This window comes from Ranitomeya imitator, chromosome 2 (assembly GCF_032444005.1).
Source record: "Ranitomeya imitator isolate aRanImi1 chromosome 2, aRanImi1.pri, whole genome shotgun sequence".
Classification (NCBI taxonomy): domain Eukaryota; kingdom Metazoa; phylum Chordata; class Amphibia; order Anura; family Dendrobatidae; genus Ranitomeya; species Ranitomeya imitator.
Genome location: NC_091283.1, coordinates 853,888,659 through 853,913,339, shown reverse-complemented (window position 1 = coordinate 853,913,339; position 24,681 = coordinate 853,888,659). Strand labels below are relative to the sequence as shown.

The 24,681-nt window shown below is 39.4% G+C and overlaps 1 protein-coding gene across 2 annotated transcripts in view; it reads left to right on the top strand.

Moving 5' to 3' along the window:
• The window catches only part of CACUL1 (CDK2 associated cullin domain 1), an 89,393-nt gene that overhangs the window by 10,051 nt on the left and 54,661 nt on the right, over positions 1 to 24,681 (top strand). The window contains exon 2 of one of the 2 annotated variants that reach the window (XM_069754405.1): positions 23,854 to 23,933. The exons of the other annotated variant lie outside the window; for it this stretch is intronic. The gene's annotated coding sequence lies outside the window, so the exon portion shown is untranslated. The remainder of the gene's footprint in view (positions 1 to 23,853; positions 23,934 to 24,681) is intronic. 2 annotated transcript variants of the gene reach the window in all.

Below are 24,681 nucleotides of genomic sequence, written 5' to 3'. Positions count from 1 at the left end.
ACAGTGTGTGACATCTGTGTGTAATTATATATAGTGTACAGTGTGTGTAATTATATATAGTGTACAGTGTGTGACATCTGTGTGTAATTATATATAGTGTGTACAGTGTGTGACATCTGTGTGTAATTATATATAGTGTACAGTGTGTGACATCTGTGTGTAATTATATATAGTGTGTACAGTGTGTGACATCTGTGTGTAATTATATATATAGTGTACAGTGTGTGACATCTGTGTGTAATTATATATAGTGTGTGACATCTGTGTGTAATTACATATAGTGTGCAGTGTGTGACATCTGTGTGTAATTATATATAGTGTACAGTGTGTGACATCTGTGTGTAATTATATATAGTGTGTACAGTGTGTGACATCTGTGTGTAATTATATATAGTGTGTACAGTGTGTGACATCTGTGTGTAATTATATATAGTGTACAGTGTGTGACATCTGTGTGTAATTATATATAGTGTGTACAGTGTGTGACATCTGTGTGTAATTATATATAGTGTGTACAGTGTGTGACATCTGTGTAATTATATATAGTGTGTACAGTGTGTGACATCTGTGTGTAATTATATATAGTGTGTACAGTGTGTGACATCTGTGTGTAATTATATATAGTGTACAGTGTGTGACATCTGTGTGTAATTATATATAGTGTGTACAGTGTGTGACATCTGTGTGTAATTATATATAGTGTGTACAGTGTGTGACATCTGTGTGTAATTATATATAGTGTGCAGTGTGTGACATCTGTGTGTAATTATATATAGTGTACAGTGTGTGACATCTGTGTGTAATTATATATAGTGTGCAGTGTGTGACATCTGTGTGTAATTATATATAGTGTACAGTGTGTGTAATTATATATAGTGTACAGTGTGTGACATCTGTGTGTAATTATATATAGTGTACAGTGTGTGACATCTGTGTGTAATTATATATAGTGTGCAGTGTGTGACATCTGTGTGTAATTATATATAGTGTGCAGTGTGTGACATCTGTGTGTAATTATATATAGTGTGCAGTGTGTGACATCTGTGTGTAATTATATATAGTGTGCAGTGTGTGACATCTGTGTGTAATTATATATAGTGTACAGTGTGTGACATCTGTGTGTAATTATATATAGTGTGCAGTGTGTGACATCTGTGTGTAATTATATATAGTGTACAGTGTGTGTAATTATATATAGTGTACAGTGTGTGACATCTGTGTGTAATTATATATAGTGTACAGTGTGTGACATCTGTGTGTAATTATATATAGTGTACAGTGTGTGACATCTGTGTGTAATTATATATAGTGTACAGTGTGTGACATCTGTGTGTAATTATATATAGTGTACAGTGTGTGACATCTGTGTGTAATTATATATAGTGTACAGTGTGTGACATCTGTGTGTAATTATATATAGTGTACAGTGTGTGACATCTGTGTGTAATTATATATAGTGTACAGTGTGTGACATCTGTGTGTAATTATATATAGTGTGCAGTGTGTGACATCTGTGTGTAATTATATATAGTGTACAGTGTGTGACATCTGTGTGTAATTATATATAGTGTGTACAGTGTGACATCTGTGTGTAATTATATATAGTGTGTACAGTGTGTGACATCTGTGTGTAATTATATATAGTGTACAGTGTGTGACACATCTGTGTGTAATTATATATAGTGTACAGTGTGACACATCTGTGTGTAATTATATATAGTGTGTACAGTGTGTGACATCTGTGTGTAATTATATATAGTGTACAGTGTGTGACATCTGTGTGTAATTATATATAGTGTACAGTGTGACACATCTGTGTGTTATTATATATAGTGTACAGTGTGTGACATCTGTGTGTAATTATATATAGTGTACAGTGTGACACATCTGTGTGTAATTATATATAGTGTGTACAGTGTGTGACATCTGTGTGTAATTATATATAGTGTACAGTGTGTGACATCTGTGTGTAATTATATATAGTGTACAGTGTGTGACATCTGTGTGTAATTATATATAGTGTGTACAGTGTGACATCTGTGTGTAATTATATATAGTGTACAGTGTGACACATCTGTGTGTAATTATATATAGTGTACAGTGTGTGACATCTGTGTGTAATTATATATAGTGTGTAGTGTGTGACATCTGTGTGTAATTATATATAGTGTGTACAGTGTGTGACATCTGTGTGTAATTATATATAGTGTACAGTGTGTGACATCTGTGTGTAATTATATATAGTGTACAGTGTGTGACATCTGTGTGTAATTATATATAGTGTACAGTGTGTGACATCTGTGTGTAATTATATATAGTGTACAGTGTGTGACATCTGTGTGTAATTATATATAGTGTACAGTGTGTGATATCTGTGTGTAATTATATATAGTGTGTACAGTGTGTGACATCTGTGTGTAATTATATATAGTGTGTACAGTGTGTGACATCTGTGTGTAATTATATATAGTGTACAGTGTGTGACATCTGTGTGTAATTATATATAGTGTACAGTGTGTGACATCTGTGTGTAATTATATATAGTGTGCAGTGTGTGACATCTGTGTGTAATTATATATAGTGTACAGTGTGTGACATCTGTGTGTAATTATATATAGTGTGCAGTGTGTGACATCTGTGTGTAATTATATATAGTGTGTACAGTGTGTGACATCTGTGTGTAATTATATATAGTGTGTACAGTGTGTGACATCTGTGTGTAATTATATATAGTGTGTGACATCTGTGTGTAATTATATATAGTGTACAGTGTGTGACATCTGTGTAATTATATATAGTGTGCAGTGTGTGACATCTGTGTAATTATATATAGTGTGCAGTGTGTGACATCTGTGTGTAATTATATATAGTGTGTACAGTGTGTGACATCAGTGTGTAATTATATATAGTGTGCAGTGTGTGACATCAGTGTGTAATTATATATAGTGTGCAGTGTGTGACATCTGTGTGTAATTATATATAGTGTGTACAGTGTGTGACATCAGTGTGTAATTATATATAGTGTGCAGTGTGTGACATCTGTGTAATTATATATAGTGTGTACAGTGTGTGACATCTGTGTGTAATTATATATAGTGTGCAGTGTGTGACATCTGTGTAATTATATATAGTGTACAGTGTGTGACATCTGTGTGTAATTATATATAGTGTACAGTGTGTGACATCTGTGTGTAATTATATATAGTGTGCAGTGTGTGACATCTGTGTAATTATATATAGTGTACAGTGTGTGACATCTGTGTGTAATTATATATAGTGTACAGTGTGTGACATCAGTGTGTAATTATATATAGTGTGCAGTGTGTGACATCTGTGTGTAATTATATATAGTGTGTACAGTGTGTGACATCTGTGTGTAATTATATATAGTGTGTACAGTGTGTGACATCTGTGTGTAATTATATATAGTGTGTACAGTGTGTGACATCTGTGTGTAATTATATATAGTGTACAGTGTGTGACATCTGTGTGTAATTATATATAGTGTACAGTGTGTGACATCTGTGTGTAATTATATATAGTGTACAGTGTGTGACATCTGTGTAATTATATATAGTGTGTGCAGTGTGACATCTGTGTGTAATTATATATAGTGTACAGTGTGTGACATCTGTGTGTAATTATATATAGTGTGTGCAGTGTGACATCTGTGTGTAATTATATATAGTGTGTACAGTGTGTGACATCTGTGTGTAATTATATATAGTGTGTACAGTGTGTGACATCTGTGTGTAATTATATATAGTGTACAGTGTGTGACATCTGTGTGTAATTATATATAGTGTACAGTGTGTGACATCAGTGTGTAATTATATATAGTGTGTACAGTGTGTGACATCTGTGTGTAATTATATATAGTGTACAGTGTGTGACATCTGTGTGTAATTATATATAGTGTGCAGTGTGTGACATCTGTGTGTAATTATATATAGTGTGCAGTGTGTGACATCTGTGTGTAATTATATATAGTGTGCAGTGTGTGACATCTGTGTGTAATTATATATAGTGTGTACAGTGTGTGACATCTGTGTGTAATTATATATAGTGTGCAGTGTGTGACATCTGTGTAATTATAGTGTGTACAGTGTGTGACATCTGTGTGTAATTATATATAGTGTGTACAGTGTGACATCTGTGTGTAATTATATATAGTGTGCAGTGTGTGACATCTGTGTGTAATTATATATAGTGTGTACAGTGTGTGACATCTGTGTGTAATTATATATAGTGTACAGTGTGTGACATCTGTGTGTAATTATATATAGTGTGCAGTGTGTGACATCTGTGTGTAATTATATATAGTGTTTAAAGTGTGTGACATCTGTGTGTAATTATATATAGTGTGTAAAGTGTGTGACATCTGTGTGTAATTATATATAGTGTACAGTGTGTGACATCTGTGTGTAATTATATATAGTGTGTAAAGTGTGTGACATCTGTGTGTAATTATATATAGTGTACAGTGTGTGACATCTGTGTGTAATTATATATAGTGTACAGTGTGTGACATCTGTGTGTAATTATATATAGTGTGTAAAGTGTGTGACATCTGTGTGTAATTATATATAGTGTACAGTGTGTGACATCTGTGTGTAATTATATATAGTGTGTACAGTGTGTGACATCTGTGTGTAATTATATATAGTGTGTACAGTGTGTGACATCTGTGTGTAATTATATATAGTGTACAGTGTGTGACATCTGTGTGTAATTATATATAGTGTACAGTGTGTGACATCTGTGTGTAATTATATATAGTGTGTAAAGTGTGTGACATCTGTGTGTAATTATATATAGTGTCTAAAGTGTGTGACATCTGTGTGTAATTATATATAGTGTGTACAGTGTGTGACATCTGTGTGTAATTATATATAGTGTGTAGTGTGTGACATCTGTGTGTAATTATATATAGTGTACAGTGTGTGACATCTGTGTGTAATTATATGTAGTGTACAGTGTGTGACATCTGTGTGTAATTATACAAAGTGTGTACAGTGTGTGACATCTGTGTAATTATATATAGTGTACAGTGTGACATCTGTGTGTAATTATATATAGTGTGTACAGTGTGTGACATCTGTGTGTAATTATATGTAGTGTGCAGTGTGACATCTGTGTGTAATTGTATATAGTGTACAGTGTGTGACATCTGTGTGTAATTGTATATAGTGTACAGTGTGTGACATCTGTGTGTAATTATACAAAGTGTGTACAGTGTGTGACATCTGTGTAATTATATATAGTGTACAGTGTGACATCTGTGTGTAATTATATATAGTGTGTACAGTGTGTGACATCTGTGTGTAATTATATGTAGTGTGCAGTGTGACATCTGTGTGTAATTGTATATAGTGTACAGTGTGTGACATCTGTGTGTAATTATATATAGTGTGTAAAGTGTGTGACATCTGTGTGTAATTATATATAGTGTACAGTGTGTGACATCTGTGTGTAATTATACATAGTGTGTACAGTGTGTGACATCTGTGTAATTATATATAGTGTACAGTGTGACATCTGTGTGTAATTATATATAGTGTGTACAGTGTGACATCTGTGTGTAATTATATATAGTGTACAGTGTGTGACATCTGTGTGTAATTATATATAGTGTACAGTGTGTGACATCTGTGTGTAATTATATATAGTGTGTACAGTGTGTGACATCTGTGTGTAATTATATATAGTGTACAGTGTGTGACATCTGTGTGTAATTATATATAGTGTAGTGTGTGACATCTGTGTGTAATTATATATAGTGTGCAGTGTGTGACATCTGTGTGTAATTATATATAGTGTGCAGTGTGTGACATATGTGTGTAATTATATATAGTGTACAGTGTGTGACATCTGTGTGTAATTATATATAGTGTACAGTGTGTGACATCTGTGTGTAATTATATATAGTGTACAGTGTGTGACATCTGTGTGTAATTATATATAGTGTACAGTGTGTGACATCTGTGTGTAATTATATATAGTGTGTAAAGTGTGTGACATCTGTGTGTAATTATATATAGTGTACAGTGTGTGACATCTGTGTGTAATTATATATAGTGTGTACAGTGTGTGACATATGTGTAATTATATATAGTGTACAGTGTGTGACATCTGTGTGTAATTATATATAGTGTACAGTGTGACATCTGTGTGTAATTATATATAGTGTACAGTGTGTGACATCTGTGTGTAATTATATATAGTGTGTACAGTGTGTGACATCTGTGTAATTATATATAGTGTACAGTGTGTGACATCTGTGTGTAATTATATATAGTGTGCAGTGTGTGACATCTGTGTGTAATTATATATAGTGTGCAGTGTGTGACATATGTGTGTAATTATATATAGTGTGTACAGTGTGTGACATCTGTGTGTAATTATATATAGTGTGTACAGTGTGACATCTGTGTGTAATTATATATAGTGTACAGTGTGTGACATCTGTGTGTAATTATATATAGTGTGTACAGTGTGTGACATCTGTGTGTAATTATATATAGTGTGTACAGTGTGTGACATCTGTGTAATTATATATAGTGTGCAGTGTGTGACATATGTGTGTAATTATATATAGTGTACAGTGTGTGACATCTGTGTGTAATTATATATAGTGTACAGTGTGTGACATCTGTGTGTAATTATATATAGTGTACAGTGTGTGACATCTGTGTGTAATTATATATAGTGTACAGTGTGTGACATCTGTGTAATTATATATAGTGTGCAGTGTGTGACATCTGTGTGTAATTATATATAGTGTGTACAGTGTGACATCTGTGTGTAATTATATATAGTGTACAGTGTGTGACATCTGTGTGTAATTATATATAGTGTGCAGTGTGACATCTGTGTAATTATATATAGTGTGTACAGTGTGTGACATCTGTGTGTAATTATATATAGTGTGCAGTGTGACATCTGTGTGTAATTATATATAGTGTGTACAGTGTGTGACATCTGTGTGTAATTATATATAGTGTACAGTGTGTGACATCTGTGTGTAATTATATATAGTGTGTACAGTGTGTGACATCTGTGTGTAATTATATATAGTGTGCAGTGTGTGACATCTGTGTGTAATTATATATAGTGTGCAGTGTGTGACATCTGTGTGTAATTATATATAGTGTGCAGTGTGTGACATCTGTGTGTAATTATATATAGTGTGTACAGTGTGTGACATCTGTGTGTAATTATATATAGTGTACAGTGTGTGACATCTGTGTGTAATTATATATAGTGTACAGTGTGTGACATCTGTGTGTAATTATATATAGTGTACAGTGTGTGACATCTGTGTGTAATTATATATAGTGTGTACAGTGTGTGACATCTGTGTGTAATTATATATAGTGTACAGTGTGTGACATCTGTGTGTAATTATATATAGTGTGTACAGTGTGTGACATCTGTGTGTAATTATATATAGTGTGTACAGTGTGTGACATCTGTGTGTAATTATATATAGTGTACAGTGTGTGACATCTGTGTGTAATTATATATAGTGTACAGTGTGTGACATCTGTGTGTAATTATATATAGTGTACAGTGTGTGACATCTGTGTGTAATTATATATAGTGTGTACAGTGTGTGACATCTGTGTAATTATATATAGTGTGTACAGTGTGTGACATCTGTGTGTAATTATATATAGTGTGTACAGTGTGACATCTGTGTGTAATTATGTATAGTGTACAGTGTGTGACATCTGTGTGTAATTATATATAGTGTGTACAGTGTGTGACATCTGTGTGTAATTATATATAGTGTGTACAGTGTGACATCTGTGTGTAATTATATATAGTGTACAGTGTGTGACATCTGTGTGTAATTATATATAGTGTGTACAGTGTGTGACATCTGTGTAATTATATATAGTGTACAGTGTGTGACATCTGTGTGTAATTATATATAGTGTGTACAGTGTGTGACATCTGTGTGTAATTATATATAGTGTACAGTGTGTGACATCTGTGTGTAATTATATATAGTGTACAGTGTGTGACATCTGTGTGTAATTATATATAGTGTACAGTGTGTGACATCTGTGTGTAATTATATATAGTGTACAGTGTGTGACATCTGTGTGTAATTATATATAGTGTGTACAGTGTGTGACATCTGTGTGTAATTATATATAGTGTACAGTGTGTGACATCTGTGTAATTATATATAGTGTACAGTGTGTGACATCTGTGTGTAATTATATATAGTGTACAGTGTGACATCTGTGTGTAATTATATATAGTGTAGTGTGTGACATCTGTGTGTAATTATATATAGTGTACAGTGTGTGACATCTGTGTGTAATTATATATAGTGTGTACAGTGTGTGTAATTATATATAGTGTACAGTGTGTGACATCTGTGTGTAATTATATAGTGTGTACAGTGTGTGACATCTGTGTGTAATTATATATAGTGTACAGTGTGTGACATCTGAGTGTAATTATATATAGTGTGTACAGTGTGACATCTGTGTGTAATTATATATAGTGTGCAGTGTGTGACATCTGTGTGTAATTATATATAGTGTGCAGTGTGTGACATCTGTGTGTAATTATATATAGTGTGCAGTGTGTGACATCTGTGTGTAATTATATATAGTGTGCAGTGTGTGACATCTGTGTGTAATTATATATAGTGTACAGTGTGACATCTGTGTGTAATTATATATAGTGTACAGTGTGTGACATATGTGTGTAATTATATATAGTGTGTACAGTGTGACATCTGTGTGTAATTATATATATAGTGTGTGCAGTGTGTGACATCTGTGTAATTATATAGTGTGCAGTGTGTGACATCTGTGTGTAATTATATATAGTGTACAGTGTGACATCTGTGTGTAATTATATATAGTGTGCAGTGTGTGACATCTGTGTGTAATTATATAGTGTGCAGTGTGTGACGTCTGTGTGTAATTATATATAGTGTACAGTGTGACATCTGTGTGTAATTATATATAGTGTACAGTGTGTGACATCTGTGTGTAATTATATATAGTGTACAGTGTGTGACATCTGTGTGTAATTATATATAGTGTGTACAGTGTGTGACATCTGTGTAATTATATATAGTGTGCAGTGTTTGACATCTGTGTGTAATTATATATAGTGTGCAGTGTGTGACATCTGTGTGTAATTATATATAGTGTGCAGTGTGTGACATCTGTGTGTAATTATATATAGTGTATAGTGTGTGACATCTGTGTAATTATATATAGTGTGCAGTGTGTGACATCTGTGTGTAATTATATATAGTGTGTACAGTGTGACATCTGTGTGTAATTATATATAGTGTGTACAGTGTGTGACATCTGTGTGTAATTATATATAGTGTACAGTGTGTGACATCTGTGTGTAATTATATATAGTGTACAGTGTGACATCTGTGTGTAATTATATATAGTGTGTACAGTGTGTGATATCTGTGTGTAATTATATATAGTGTACAGTGTGTGACACCTGTGTGTAATTATATATAGTGTGTACAGTGTGTGACACCTGTGTGTAATTATATATAGTGTGTACAGTGTGTGACATCTGTGTGTAATTATATAGTGTGCAGTGTGTGACATCTGTGTGTAATTATATATAGTGTACAGTGTGACATCTGTGTGTAATTATATATAGTGTACAGTGTGTGACATCTGTGTGTAATTATATATAGTGTGTACAGTGTGTGACATCTGTGTGTAATTATATATAGTGTACAGTGTGTGACATCTGTGTGTAATTATATATAGTGTGCAGTGTGTGACATCTGTGTGTAATTATATATAGTGTACAGTGTGTGACATCTGTGTGTAATTATATAGTGTGCAGTGTGTGACATCTGTGTGTAATTATATATAGTGTACAGTGTGTGACATCTGTGTGTAATTATATATAGTGTACAGTGTGTGACATCTGTGTGTAATTATATATAGTGTACAGTTTGTGACATCTGTGTGTAATTATATATAGTGTACAGTGTGTGACATCTGTGTGTAATTATATATAGTGTACAGTTTGTGACATCTGTGTGTAATTATATATAGTGTACAGTTTGTGACATCTGTGTGTAATTATATATAGTGTGTACAGTGTGTGACATCTGTGTGTAATTATATATAGTGTACAGTGTGTGACATCTGTGTGTAATTATATATAGTGTACAGTGTGTGACATCTGTGTGTAATTATATAGTGTGCAGTGTGTGACATCTGTGTGTAATTATATATAGTGTACAGTGTGTGACATCTGTGTGTAATTATATATAGTGTACAGTGTGTGACATCTGTGTGTAATTATATATAGTGTGTACAGTGTGTGACATCTGTGTGTAATTATATATAGTGTACAGTGTGTGACATCTGTGTGTAATTATATATAGTGTACAGTGTGTGACATCTGTGTGTAATTATATATAGTGTACAGTGTGTGACATCTGTGTGTAATTATATATAGTGTGCAGTGTGTGACATCTGTGTGTAATTATATATAGTGTACAGTGTGTGACATCTGTGTGTAATTATATATAGTGTACAGTGTGTGACATCTGTGTGTAATTATATATAGTGTACAGTTTGTGACATCTGTGTGTAATTATACAGGTCCTTCTCAAAAAATTAGCATATAGTGTTAAATGTCATTATTTACCATAATGTAATGATTACAATTAAACTGTCATATATTATAGATTCATTATCCACCAACTGAAATTTGTCAGGTCTTTTATTGTTTTAATACTGATGATTTTGGCATACAACTCCTGATAACCCAAAAAACCTGTCTCAATAAATTAGCATATTTCACCCATCCAATCAAATAAAAGTGTTTTTTAATAACAAACAAAAAAACCATCAAATAATAATGTTCAGTTATGCACTCAATACTTGGTGGGGAATCCTTTGGCAGAAATGACTGCTTCAATGCGGCGTGGCATGGAGGCAATCAGCCTGTGACACTGCTGAGAGGTTATGGAGGCCCAGGATGCTTCAATAGCGGCCTTAAGCTCATCCAGAGTGTTGGGTCTTGCGTCTCTCAACTTTCTCTTCACAATATCCCACAGATTCTCTATGGGGTTCAGGTCAGGAGAGTTGGCAGGCCAATTGAGCACAGTAATACCATGGTCAGTAAACCATTTACCAGTGGTTTTGGCACTGTGAGCAGGTGCCAGGTCGTGCTGAAAAATGAAATCTTCATCTCCATAAAGCATTTCAGCCTATGGAAGCATGAAGTGCTCCAAAATCTCCTGATAGCTAGCTGCATTGACCCTGCCCTTGATGAAACACAGTGGACCAACACCAGCAGCTGACATGGCACCCCACACCATCACTGACTGTGGGGACTTGACACTGGACTTCAGGCATTTTGGCATTTCCTTCTCCCCAGTCTTCCTCCAGACTCTGGCACCTTGATTTCCGAATGACATGCAAAATTTGCTTTCATCAGAAAAAAGTACTTGGGACCACTTAGCAACAGTCCAGTGCTGCTTCTCTGTAGCCCAGGTCAGGCGCCTCTGCCGCTGTTTATGGTTCAAAAGTGGCTTTACCTGGGGAATGCGGCACCTGTAGCCCATTTCCTGCACACGCCTGTGCACGGTGGCTCTGGATGTTTCCACACCAGACTCAGTCCACTGCTTCCTCAGGTTCCCCAAGGTCTGGAATCGGTCCTTCTCCACAATCTTCCTCAGGGTCCGGTCTCCTCTTCTCGTTGTACAGCGTTTTCTGCCACATTGTTTCCTTCCAACAGACTTACCATTGAGGTGCCTTGATACAGCACTCTGGGAACAGCCTATTTGTTGAGAAATTTCTTTCTGGGTCTTACCCTCTTGCTTGAGGGTGTCAATGATGGCCTTCTTGACATCTGTCAGGTCGCTAGTCTTACCCATGATGGGGGTTTTGAGTAATGAACCAGGCAGGGAGTTTATAAAAGCCTCAGGTATCTTTTGCATGTGTTTAGAGTTAATTAGTTGATTCTGGCAGACGCGGTACTGATTAAGGTACGCGTCTCTGACTGGGGAGCACACAGAGAGCTGCACGAAAATAATATCTGTGCCAGTTCCCCCCTAGCATCACTCCCCCTTAGTGATGCACTAATTGGAAGACCCCCAGCCGGCCAGTGGGCACTAGAGGGGAGGGGTCCTACGGCCACTCCTACGGGGGTTAAATCCAGGTGTCCGGCCAGGAACTTTCTCTTTCACTCTCGGCAGGACACCTGGAAGCTTTTGTCTGTACCCCTGCAGTGATGTCGGACCCCCTGGTTGCGGCCCTGTTGAAGGGAGCGGCACAGAAAGGTGAGCACTGGCTTCAGGCCAATTTTACCGGGGTCAGGGCTCAGCTTTCTGTTCCCTCTCCTCCCCCCTGCTCACAATCCCCTCACCTGGTGGTCCGGCTAGAGTCGTCTCCCCTGGGCCCTCAGGTCGCTCCATGTCCGGCTCTCCGCACGCCGGCTACGGGTCGTTCTGCGATGGGTGCCGGGGGTACGGAGGGTGGAGCTGCCTGGATACCTGCGCCCCCCTCTGGTCCGCAGCTGTCCGGGGCCCGACCAGCGTCGGGCGGGCATAGGCGGCGGAGTAGGGCCGGGCGATTAGAGCCCTCGCCCCAATCCCCGGTCGCGCCGTTCTGCCCGCGGCGCCGCCACTTTCCCCTCCTGCAGCTCCGGGGGCAGCAGCGGGGGTGTGCAGCGCCGGGCGGTTAGAGGTATCGCCCCAATCCCCGGCCGCTCCAGGGCCGCTGCGGGCGATACAGGGGGAAAGGCGGTCCGCCCGCTTACCCCGCGCCCCAGAGCGGCTCCAGGTCGGGGAGGGGGCTGGCTCACCGCCTCGCAGCTGCCGGCATCTTCCGGCTCCCTCCTCGGGCTTGGTCCGGCACCGGGGAAAAGCTCCACCCACCAACTTCCTGTCTCCGCCCACCCACTTCCGGTCATCGGATCCCAGCGAGGAGAACAGCGCTAGCCAGTCCTCCATTACCTTCCCTGCGGGCACATATACGCTGCCCGCAGGGGGTAACCTGGAGGCTGGTTTTAACCCCTCACGTTCCCCAGAGCGCGCTGTTCGGTTGAACTCGACCGAACAGCGTGCTGATTTGTCACCGGGCGTGACCTCTAGCCTACCCCCGGCAGGCGCAGCACTGATGCCTGCACGGGGGTATCAGGGGTCAGGCCAGAGAGGTCATAGGGCGGCTGAAGAGCGCTGTTTTCGGTCCCATGGGACCGAGCAGGGCGCTCAACAGCCGTGCAGCGGGAATTACGGCGACATCTCAGTAAACGCACCAAGCACAGACACATTCTCACCTCCCCCCACTGCCCAAAACCTTAATAAAAATCTTCCGTTAACCACCGCCCCGTCAAATCCCAGCAATAGGGAAGAATACAGTGACCTCCTTACGCCCCCCCCTTCTAATTAGCACTGCAGGACCATCTACAGCCAATAATCCCCCTCTGTCTACTCATAGAATCCCCCCCCATTACACCGCATTATAACGGCGGACGAAGGCGTAGACGCCGCACGTCCTCCCAATCTTCCTCCGATAACTCCCTTCGCCGTTCCCGCTACTCCTGCAAACGCAGCTCCCATAGGAGCCGCCGCAGATCCCGGCCAGAGGATGGCTGTCATCAGCAACATCCGAGGGGTCTGATGTATCGCTAAGTCCGGATAGGAGTCATCATGCACGCGGCAAGTCCTCTAAATCACGGTCACCCTCTAGGGCTATCAGCCGGGGAGAACAATCCCCCGCGGCTTCCAGCCACAACAACCACCACGCAGTCACGGAAGACAGAGCCATCAATCCACCACTGCGTGGTAGTAATCGGGCTCCAACGCACAATACTCAGTGCATCGGCCAGCACATCGGCCAATCCCTCGCTGTAGCGGGAGCCAGAGTTTCCCCGTCCTGCGACATCCCCCCGTCAACATCTGCGGGGGTTCCTCCAGGATCGGTGTACACTCGTCCAGAGTCACACAGCGGTGAGTGTACCAAGGATAGCGAGGAAACGTTACGCTACGGGGTTAATGTAAAGGAAGTGGAGCTAACTTCAGCGTTAAAGGAGATAATCCTACAATTAACTCATGCAAGGGGAAATGTGGTGAACAACACAACACCGCCTTCTTCTGCGGGATCAGCCCGCTAGGCGCTCATATAGACCAGGAAACGAGACAGAAAATCTGGGACAACGATTATATTGATATTTGGTCGCTGTTATCAACGGACCAACAAACGGTTGATAGAGCTAACGAAAGGGGGTTTCGATAGAGGGAGATCAAAAATCGGGTTAACCATGAATAATTGGCTCCAGGCCTTCGCAGTATTAGTCCACAACTGCAGGTCAGAACTCAGTGGTCGTGCGAAAACCCGGGGCCTGCTGGCTATATAACGAGGGAAACTGCCGTTTCCACAATTTATGCAAATTCAGACATGACTGTTCCGCTTGCGGGGGGGGGGACACCCAGCGTCAAGGTGCATTTGTCAGGCATACAAAGGGCCTACAAGGCAGAACCCCAGTGAGCGCAACCGCGATGGCCCCCTGGCTAAAGCTCTACCCTAATAAGGAAGCGGCTCAGCAGCTGCAGGCAGGATTCTCTGACGGGTTCTTTCTTCCCTTTAGGTTAACAAGAACGCCAACCCTATCTGATAACCTAAAATCGGCTCGCGAATTCCCCAAAATTCTTAGACAAAAAATCATCAAGGAGGTGGAAATGGGTAGGGTAGCAGGCCCCTTTAAGTCGCTCCCCTTCAAAAACATTAAAATATCTCCATTAGGCATCATACCAAAAAAGGAACCCGGTAAATACCGCCTAATCCATCATTTATCTCACCCAAAGGGCGATTCGGTTAACAACGCAATTTTCCCAGAAGAAACTTCTGTCTCATACGCGTCGTTCGATAAAGCGGTAGAATTAGTACGGGCAGCCGGACCCGGCGCCCTGCTAGCCAAATCCGACATAGAATCGGCATTCCGGTTACTACCCGTGCACCCCGAATGTTTCCACTTTCTGGGCTGCAAAGGGGACCAATACTATTACTTCGACATGTGCCTCCCAATGGGATGTTCCATCTCATGTCACTATTTCGAGCTATTCAACACGTAGTTCGGTACGAAACGGGCAGTAAATCCCTAATTCACTACCTCGACGATTTCCTGTTTGTCGGCCCCAGAAATTCTAAACTCTGCTCCAATCTACTAGAAAAATTCAAATCTATCTCACTGAAATTCGGCGTGCCCTTGTCACCGGAGAAAACGGAGGGACCATGTAATGTATTGCCCTTTCTGGGCATTGAAATAGATACCAAGATGATGGTTTTCTGATTACCAGAGGATAAAATACAAAAAACCCTGCAAATGTTGAAAGGCTTCCTCGAAGTTAACAAGGTAACCCTACAGCAAATGCAGGCGTTATTGGGTCTACTGACCTTCGCCTGCCGCGTAATGCCGGTCGGCAGAGCTTTCTCGCGCAGACTATCCCTGGCAACAAAAGGCGCTTCTTAGCCCGGCCCTAGAATTAGGCTCACTCGTTCGCTAAAAGCAGATCTGCTGGTATGGCAGACGTTCCTACAATCGTACAACGGTCACACGTGCGTCATGGCTAGAGAGATCACAAGCGAGGATTTAGGGCTGACAATAGGATGGAACAAAAAAGAGGGTTTCGCAGCAATCTATAAAAACCAATGGTGCAAATCTGGTTGGCCAGAGAAATGGACGACAACAAAGTGGGGGCAAGACCCAGCCCTATGGGAATTGTTTGTGGTTGTAGCAGCATTGGAGATATGGGCCGATCAGTTGAGGAACATGAACATTCGTTTCCAAACTAAAAATGTGAAAACAGCGAAGAGTTTAAATCACATGTCTTCTTCATCCTTGCCCATACTTGCTCTTTTGCGACGGCTTGCGCTGTTATGCCTTGAAAACAATATTTGGTGTAGAGCCACCGTGGTGGCGGAAGTCGACGAGAATATCATTAACCCATTGTTATTTTCCAATTGGCAGGCTTTCAGAATCCAGCAGCCCAACGCGCAACCCCCGGGGTATTCGGTGTCCACAGTCCCTGTGGGACACAGTGGCCAATCATTGATGCCCTTAATCCGGGCCTCTGTTTCGCCAGCTACCTGGCACATGTATGGTAAGGCTTGGGAGGAGTGGTGCTCACTAATTCGGGGTAGGCCAGTCGATAAATGCGACCGAGCACGAAGCGCGGTGACAACCGATTTCTTATTACGGATGAGGGAAAGTGGGGCGTCGGGCACCTCGGCACAACGGAAATTATCGGGGCTAGCATTTTTCTTTCAATTATTGGGTTGGGTACACGTAACTAAGTCCTTTTGCATAAGACAAGCCATAAACGGTTGGAAAAGGCTTCAGCCGAGCCAAGAATGTCGCCGCCCCATTTCTCTGAGACTATTGCAGGACCTGATTGCGATATCCCCGTCGGTCTGCTTATCGCAATATGAGGCGGCCCTCATATCAGCAACTTTTGCGACCGTCTTTTTCGGAGCGCTGCGTATCAGCGAATTGCTACCGCGGTCAAAAAACGCGTCGGAAGGAGGCCTAATTAATGAGGACATAGTTATATGCAGTGACGCCCTGCGCATCAGGGTTAGAAAATCCAAATGCGATCCCACTGGTAGGGGCACATGGGTACTGGTTAACTCCACAGATGGCCCAGCTTGCCCGCTAAAAATGGTTAGAAGATACGCCGGGATAAGACACGCTGGTAGATTTTTCTTCACTCATACAGACGGGTCCCCTATGACCAAGTACCAATTTCAGGCGATGTTCAAGCTATGCTTGGAAAAAGCCGGCGCAAATCCAAAGGAGTACGGAACACATTCGTTCCGCATAGGAGCAGCCGCAGAAGCGGCTAGGGCAGGAGTGCCAGAGGCCGAGGTGCAGAGAATGGGTCGTTGGAGGTCCGCATGCTTCGCCAGATACATAAGACCCGACTTGCTTAATTAACATGTGTTGTCTCTTTCAGGGGTTGATGTTTGGGTTGTAGGAGATTCCTACGTTTACTGGGCCGAAAAGAGGGCCAAACTGCGGCCAGGAGGAACAAATCTTTACCTCCCGGGCATAAAAGTAAACTGGAGGGGTGTCAGAGGCCTCCAGTGGAAACAGGTGTTCAAAGAGATGGTTGGCATAGCAAGGATGGCGGAACATCCGGTGATAATGGTGGTACACGCGGGTGGCAATGACCTGGGCAAACAAAAGGTGGCTGAATTGTACAAATGGGTGACAACGGATATGGAAAGGTGCAACTGTCTATTCAGGAACATGATACTGGTGTGGTCGGATACTGTCTATTCAGGAACATGATACTGGTGTGGTCGGATATAACACCACGGGCCGTTTGGCGAGGAGTAAGAGATAAAAAAGCCATAGAGCGGACAAGAAGGAAATTCAACGCGCGGATTGGAAAATATGTGAGAGGAAGAGGCGGTATCGTGATCCGGCACCGCCAGCTACAAGGGGATAACACGCCACAATTAAGACCGGACGGAGTTCACCTAACGGACATTGGCCTCAATATTTTTCTGTCTGGTTTACAGGATGGGGTTGAACAGGCCTTAGCATCGAGGGGTGGGGTCGGAGTCCCGCGTAGTTAATACACGGGATCCTCCGTGGCGGAAAAAGCGGAGGAGGGCAAAGGTCGTAACCGCTCGTTGGGCCAATTCCCCTGTCGATCACTGACAGGAGCTCGGCGCGAGCCGCTCGTTATGATATGTAATTGCCCTTTCTCCGATTAGTTAATTAATAAACTGTGACCGACCTGTTCAACCCACCTAGGACTGTGTGTGTTTCATTACGGGATTGATGGGAGGGGGGAAGGCACTGGTTACGACACCCAGGTCTCCACAGTCTGGCAGACGCGGTACTGAATAAGGTACGCGTCTCTGACTGGGGAGCACACAGAGAGCTGCACGAAAAGAATGTCTGTGCCAGTTCCCCCCTAGCATCACTCCCCCTTAGTGATGCACTAATTGGAAGACCCCCAGCCGGCCAGTGGGCACTAGAGGGGAGGGGTCCTACGGCCACTCCTACAGGGGTTAAATCCAGGTGTCCGGCCGAGAACTTTCTCTTTCACTCTCGGCAGGACACCTGGAAGCTTTTGTCCCACCCACCCTCCCTTTTAAAGGCTAATGATTAAACTAACCCCCAGGAGAATGTAAATGTGTGAATTATGTTATAAGATTTTAAAAAAAAAAAAAAAAAAATTTTTTTATTACGTATGTTGTTATAACTAACCCTGGTAACCTTTATTAAGTCACAGCGGAAAAAGCGGAGGAGGGCAAAGGTCGTAACCGCTCGTTGGGCCAATTCCCCTGTCGATCACTGACAGGAGCTCGGCGTGAGCCGCTCGTTACGATATGTAATTGCCCTTTCTCCGATTAGTTAATTAATAAACTGTGACCGACCTGTTCAACCCACCTAGGACGGTGTGTGTTTTATTACGGGATTGATGGGAGGGGGGAAGGCACTGGTTACGACACCCAGGTCTCCACAGTCAGAAGATTAGGGTAATAGGTCGTTTAGAGAACCTTTTCTTGATATGCTAATTTATTGAGACAGGTTTTTTGGGTTATCAGGAGTTGTATGCCAAAATCATCAGTATTAAAACAATAAAAGACCTGACAAATTTCAGTTGGTGGATAATGAATCTATAATATATGAAAGTTTAATTGTAATCATTACATTATGGTAAATAATGAAATTTAACACTATATGCTAATTTTTTGAGAAGGACCTGTATATAGTGTACAGTGTGTGACATCTGTGTGTAATTATATATAGTGTGTACAGTGTGTGACATCTGTGTGTAATTATATATAGTGTACAGTGTGTGACATCTGTGTGTAATTATATATAGTGTACAGTGTGTGACATCTGTGTGTAATTATATATAGTGTGTACAGTGTGTGACATCTGTGTGTAATTATATATAGTGTGTACAGTGTGTGACATCTGTGTGTAATTATATATAGTGTACAGTGTGTGACATCTGTGTGTAATTATATATAGTGTGTACAGTGTGTGACATCTGTGTGTAATTATATATAGTGTGTACAGTGTGTGACATCTGTTTGTTATTATATATAGTGTGTACAGTGTGTGACATCTGTGTGTAATTATATATAGTGTGTACAGTGTGTGACATCTGTGTGTAATTATATATAGTGTGTACAGTGTGTGACATCTGTGTGTAATTATATATAGTGTGTACAGTGTGTGACATCTGTGTGTAATTATATATAGTGTACAGTGTGTGACATCTGTGTGTAATTATATATAGTGTACAGTGTGTGACATCTGTGTGTAATTATATATAGTGTGCAGTGTGTGACATCTGTGTGTAATTATATATAGTGTGCAGTGTGTGACATCTGTGTGTAATTATATATAGTGTACAGTGTGTGACATCTGTGTGTAATTATATATAGTGTACAGTGTGTGACATCTGTGTGTAATTATATATAGTGTACAGTGTGTGACATCTGTGTGTAATTATATATAGTGTACAGTGTGTGACATCTGTGTGTAATTATATATAGTGTACAGTGTGTGACATCTGTGTGTAATTATATATAGTGTGTACAGTGTGTGACATCTGTGTGTAATTATATATAGTGTACAGTGTGTGACATCTGTGTGTAATTATATATAGTGTACAGTGTGTGACATCTGTGTGTAATTATATATAGTGTGTACAGTGTGTGACATCTGTGTAATTATATATAGTGTGTGACATCTGTGTGTAATTATATATAGTGTACAGTGTGTGACATCTGTTTGTTATTATATATAGTGTACAGTGTGTGACATCTGTTATTATATATAGTGTACAGTGTGTGACATCTGTGTAATTATATATAGTGTGTACAGTGTGTGACATCTGTGTAATTATATATAGTGTGTACAGTGTGTGACATCTGTGTGTAATTATATATAGTGTACAGTGTGTGACATCTGTGTGTAATTATATATAGTGTGTACAGTGTGTGACATCTGTGTGTAATTATATATAGTGTACAGTGTGTGACATCTGTGTGTAATTATATATAGTGTACAGTGTGTGACATCTGTGTGTAATTATATATAGTGTACAGTGTGTGACATCTGTGTGTAATTATATATAGTGTGCAGTGTGTGACATCTGTGTGTAATTATATATAGTGTACAGTGTGTGACATCTGTGTGTAATTATATATAGTGTGTGCAGTGTGACATCTGTGTGTAATTATATATAGTGTACAGTGTGTGACATCTGTGTGTAATTATATATAGTGTGTGCAGTGTGACATCTGTGTGTAATTATATATAGTGTGTACAGTGTGTGACATCTGTGTGTAATTATATATAGTGTGTACAGTGTGTGACATCTGTGTGTAATTATATATAGTGTGTACAGTGTGTGACATCTGTGTGTAATTATATATAGTGTACAGTGTGTGACATCTGTGTGTAATTATATATAGTGTACAGTGTGTGACATCTGTGTGTAATTATATATAGTGTACAGTGTGTGACATCTGTGTGTAATTATATATAGTGTGTACAGTGTGTGACATCTGTGTGTAATTATATATAGTGTGTACAGTGTGTGACACCTGTGTGTAATTATATATAGTGTGTACAGTGTGACATCTGTGTGTAATTATATATAGTGTGTACAGTGTGACATCTGTGTGTAATTATATATAGTGTACAGTGTGTGACATCTGTGTGTAATTATATATAGTGTGCAGTGTGTGACATCTGTGTGTAATTATATATAGTGTACAGTGTGTGACATCTGTGTGTAATTATATATAGTGTGTACAGTGTGTGACATCTGTGTGTAATTATATATATAGTGTACAGTGTGTGACATCTGTGTGTAATTATATATAGTGTACAGTGTGTGACATCTGTGTGTAATTATATATAGTGTACAGTGTGTGACATCTGTGTGTAATTATATATAGTGTACAGTGTGTGACATCTGTGTGTAATTATATATAGTGTACAGTGTGTGACATCTGTGTGTAATTATATATAGTGTGTATAGTGTGTGACATCTGTGTGTAATTATATATAGTGTACAGTGTGTGACATCTGTGTGTAATTATATATAGTGTGTATAGTGTGTGACATCTGTGTGTAATTATATATAGTGTGCAGTGTGACATCTGTGTGTAATTATATATAGTGTGCAGTGTGTGACATCTGTGTGTAATTATATATAGTGTACAGTGTGTGACATCTGTGTGTAATTATATATAGTGTGTACAGTGTGTGACATCTGTGTGTAATTATATATAGTGTGTATAGTGTGTGACATCTGTGTGTAATTATATATAGTGTACAGTGTGTGACATCTGTGTGTAATTATATATAGTGTGTATAGTGTGTGACATCTGTGTGTAATTATATATAGTGTACAGTGTGTGACATCTGTGTGTAATTATATATAGTGTGTATAGTGTGTGACATCTGTGTGTAATTATATATAGTGTGCAGTGTGACATCTGTGTGTAATTATATATAGTGTGCAGTGTGTGACATCTGTGTGTAATTATATATAGTGTACAGTGTGTGACATCTGTGTGTAATTATATATAGTGTGTACAGTGTGTGACATCTGTGTGTAATTATATATAGTGTGCAGTGTGTGACATCTGTGTGTAATTATATATAGTGTGCAGTGTGTGACATCTGTGTGTAATTATATATAGTGTGTACAGTGTGTGACATCTGTGTGTAATTATATATAGTGTGTACAGTGTGACATCTGTGTGTAATTATATATAGTGTACAGTGTGTGACATCTGTGTGTAATTATAGTGTACAGTGTGACATCTGTGTGTATTTATATATAGTGTGTACAGTGTGTGACATCTGTGTGTAATTATATATATATAGTGTGCAGTGTGACATCTGTGTGTAATTATATATAGTGTGTACAATGTGTGACATCTGTGTGTAATTATATATAGTGTACAGTGTGACATCTGTTTGTAATTATATATAGTGTACAGTGTGTGACATCTGTGTGTAATTATATAGTGTACAGTGTGTGACATCTGTGTGTAATTATATATAGTGTGTGACATCTGTGTGTAATTATATATCGTGTGTACAGTGTGTGACATCTGTGTGTAATTATATATAGTGTACAGTGTGTGACATCTGTGTGTAATTATATATAGTGTGTGACATCTGTGTGTAATTATATATAGTGTACAGTGTGTGACATCTGTGTGTAATTGTATATAGTGTACAGTGTGTGACATCTGTGTGTAATTGTATATAGTGTACAGTGTGTGACATCTGTGTGTAATTATATATAGTGTGTGACATCTGTGTGTAATTATATATAGTGTACAGTGTGTGACATCTGTGTGTAATTATATATAGTGTGTGACATCTGTGTGTAATTATATATAGTGTACAGTGTGTGACATCTGTGTGTAATTATATATAGTGTGTACAGTGTGTGACATCTGTGTGTAATTATATAGTGTACAGTGTGTGACATCTGTGTGTAATTATATATAGTGTGTGACATCTGTGTGTAATTGTATATAGTGTACAGTGTGTGACATCTGTGTGTAATTGTATATAGTGTACAGTGTGTGACATCTGTGTGTAATTGTATATAGTGTACAGTGTGTGACATCTGTGTGTAATTATATATAGTGTATACAGTGTGTGACATCTGTGTGTAATTATATATAGTGTACAGTGTGTGACATCTGTGTGTAATTGTATATAGTGTACAGTGTGACATCTGTGTGTAATTATATATAGTGTGTACAGTGTGTGACATCTGTGTGTAATTATATATAGTGTACAGTGTGTGACATCTGTGTGTAATTATATATAGTGTGTGACATCTGTGTGTAATTATATATAGTGTACAGTGTGTGACATCTGTGTGTAATTGTATATAGTGTACAGTGTGTGACATCTGTGTGTAATTGTATATAGTGTACAGTGTGTGACATCTGTGTGTAATTATATATAGTGTGTGACATCTGTGTGTAATTATATATAGTGTACAGTGTGTGACATCTGTGTGTAATTATATATAGTGTGTGACATCTGTGTGTAATTATATATAGTGTACAGTGTGTGACATCTGTGTGTAATTATATATAGTGTGTACAGTGTGTGACATCTGTGTGTAATTATATAGTGTACAGTGTGTGACATCTGTGTGTAATTATATATAGTGTGTGACATCTGTGTGTAATTGTATATAGTGTACAGTGTGTGACATCTGTGTGTAATTGTATATAGTGTACAGTGTGTGACATCTGTGTGTAATTGTATATAGTGTACAGTGTGTGACATCTGTGTGTAATTATATATAGTGTACAGTGTGTGACATCTGTGTGTAATTATATATAGTGTACAGTGTGTGACATCTGTGTGTAATTATATATAGTGTGTACAGTGTGACATCTGTGTGTAATTGTATATAGTGTACAGTGTGACATCTGTGTGTAATTATATATAGTGTGTACAGTGTGTGACATCTGTGTGTAATTATATATAGTGTACAGTGTGTGACATCTGTGTGTAATTATATATAGTGTGTACACACAGAACAAGGTATGCTGCCACCAGCTTCGATTAATGGGTCCGAAGCTAACCCAAAACAGTAGCGTAATTCCCTTCAGAAGACTTAGGGTACGTTTTAGAGCAGGTAGAACAAAACTAGTCATTTAAATATTTTACTCCGAAAGATTAGGTAGTGTTTATCAAAATATTACAAGGATGTTACAAAAGAGACAATTGAAAATATGTACAAAGTAATTATAAAATAACAGGGGTTAAATGAGAAATTAACACTTTACATGTGTTTAGGTCATTTCAGGCAAAACCAGGCTAGTGGGCGGAGCTCCAAATATCCCAGTTCATCAGGGCTGGCAGTAAGAGCTCCTCAGGTAAGACTAACTGCTGGGTGCCTTGCAGAAAACTTACAGCTGCAGCCTGGTGACATGACTAAAAGGGTTGAGTTAACATCGCCCTCCCCTCTCCTCAGCTGTACAGTTTTCTCCAACAATTCTTATAATTCTTGTATTTTCGCTCCCAAACATGTCAGAATCACAGCACACCCCTCATTCATCTTCTTTTACATTTGGCTTCCTATTGGTACCAAATTCGGGCTGGTTGGGACACCCAGTTCCGGAGAAATCCGTACTTTGTACCTGTTGGAATTAGAGGTTCGCGCTTACAGTGGCTGACAGATCCGCCGATGGAGATTTGCAACATGGACTTATTTTCCTAGCCCAAACCGGTGGCCCAATATCTTACTATAACAGGACAAAGAACTACATGTCTTAAGAGCGATATCAGACCAGTTTTAGCTGTACAATTGTCTATTGCAGCTATAGCGGTTGTAAAAATTCCTTTTGTGGGAGGGAATGAGTAAGTTGCCCAGAACCTGAAATTTGCAGCTAGAAGCAATAAAACCTCTTCTACACACACATTCCCAAATCTTTCAATGAGAAGGTGTGTCCAAACTTTTGGTCTGTACTGTATACCGGGTGAGGTCCGCGGCCCGCTCTCCCTAATCTCACCACTGTGTAGGTTTGTGCTGGTATATACCGAGGGAGGTCCGCGCCGGCTCTCCCTAATCTCACCACTGTGTAGGTTTGTGCTGGTATATACCGGGGAGGTCTGCGCCGGCTC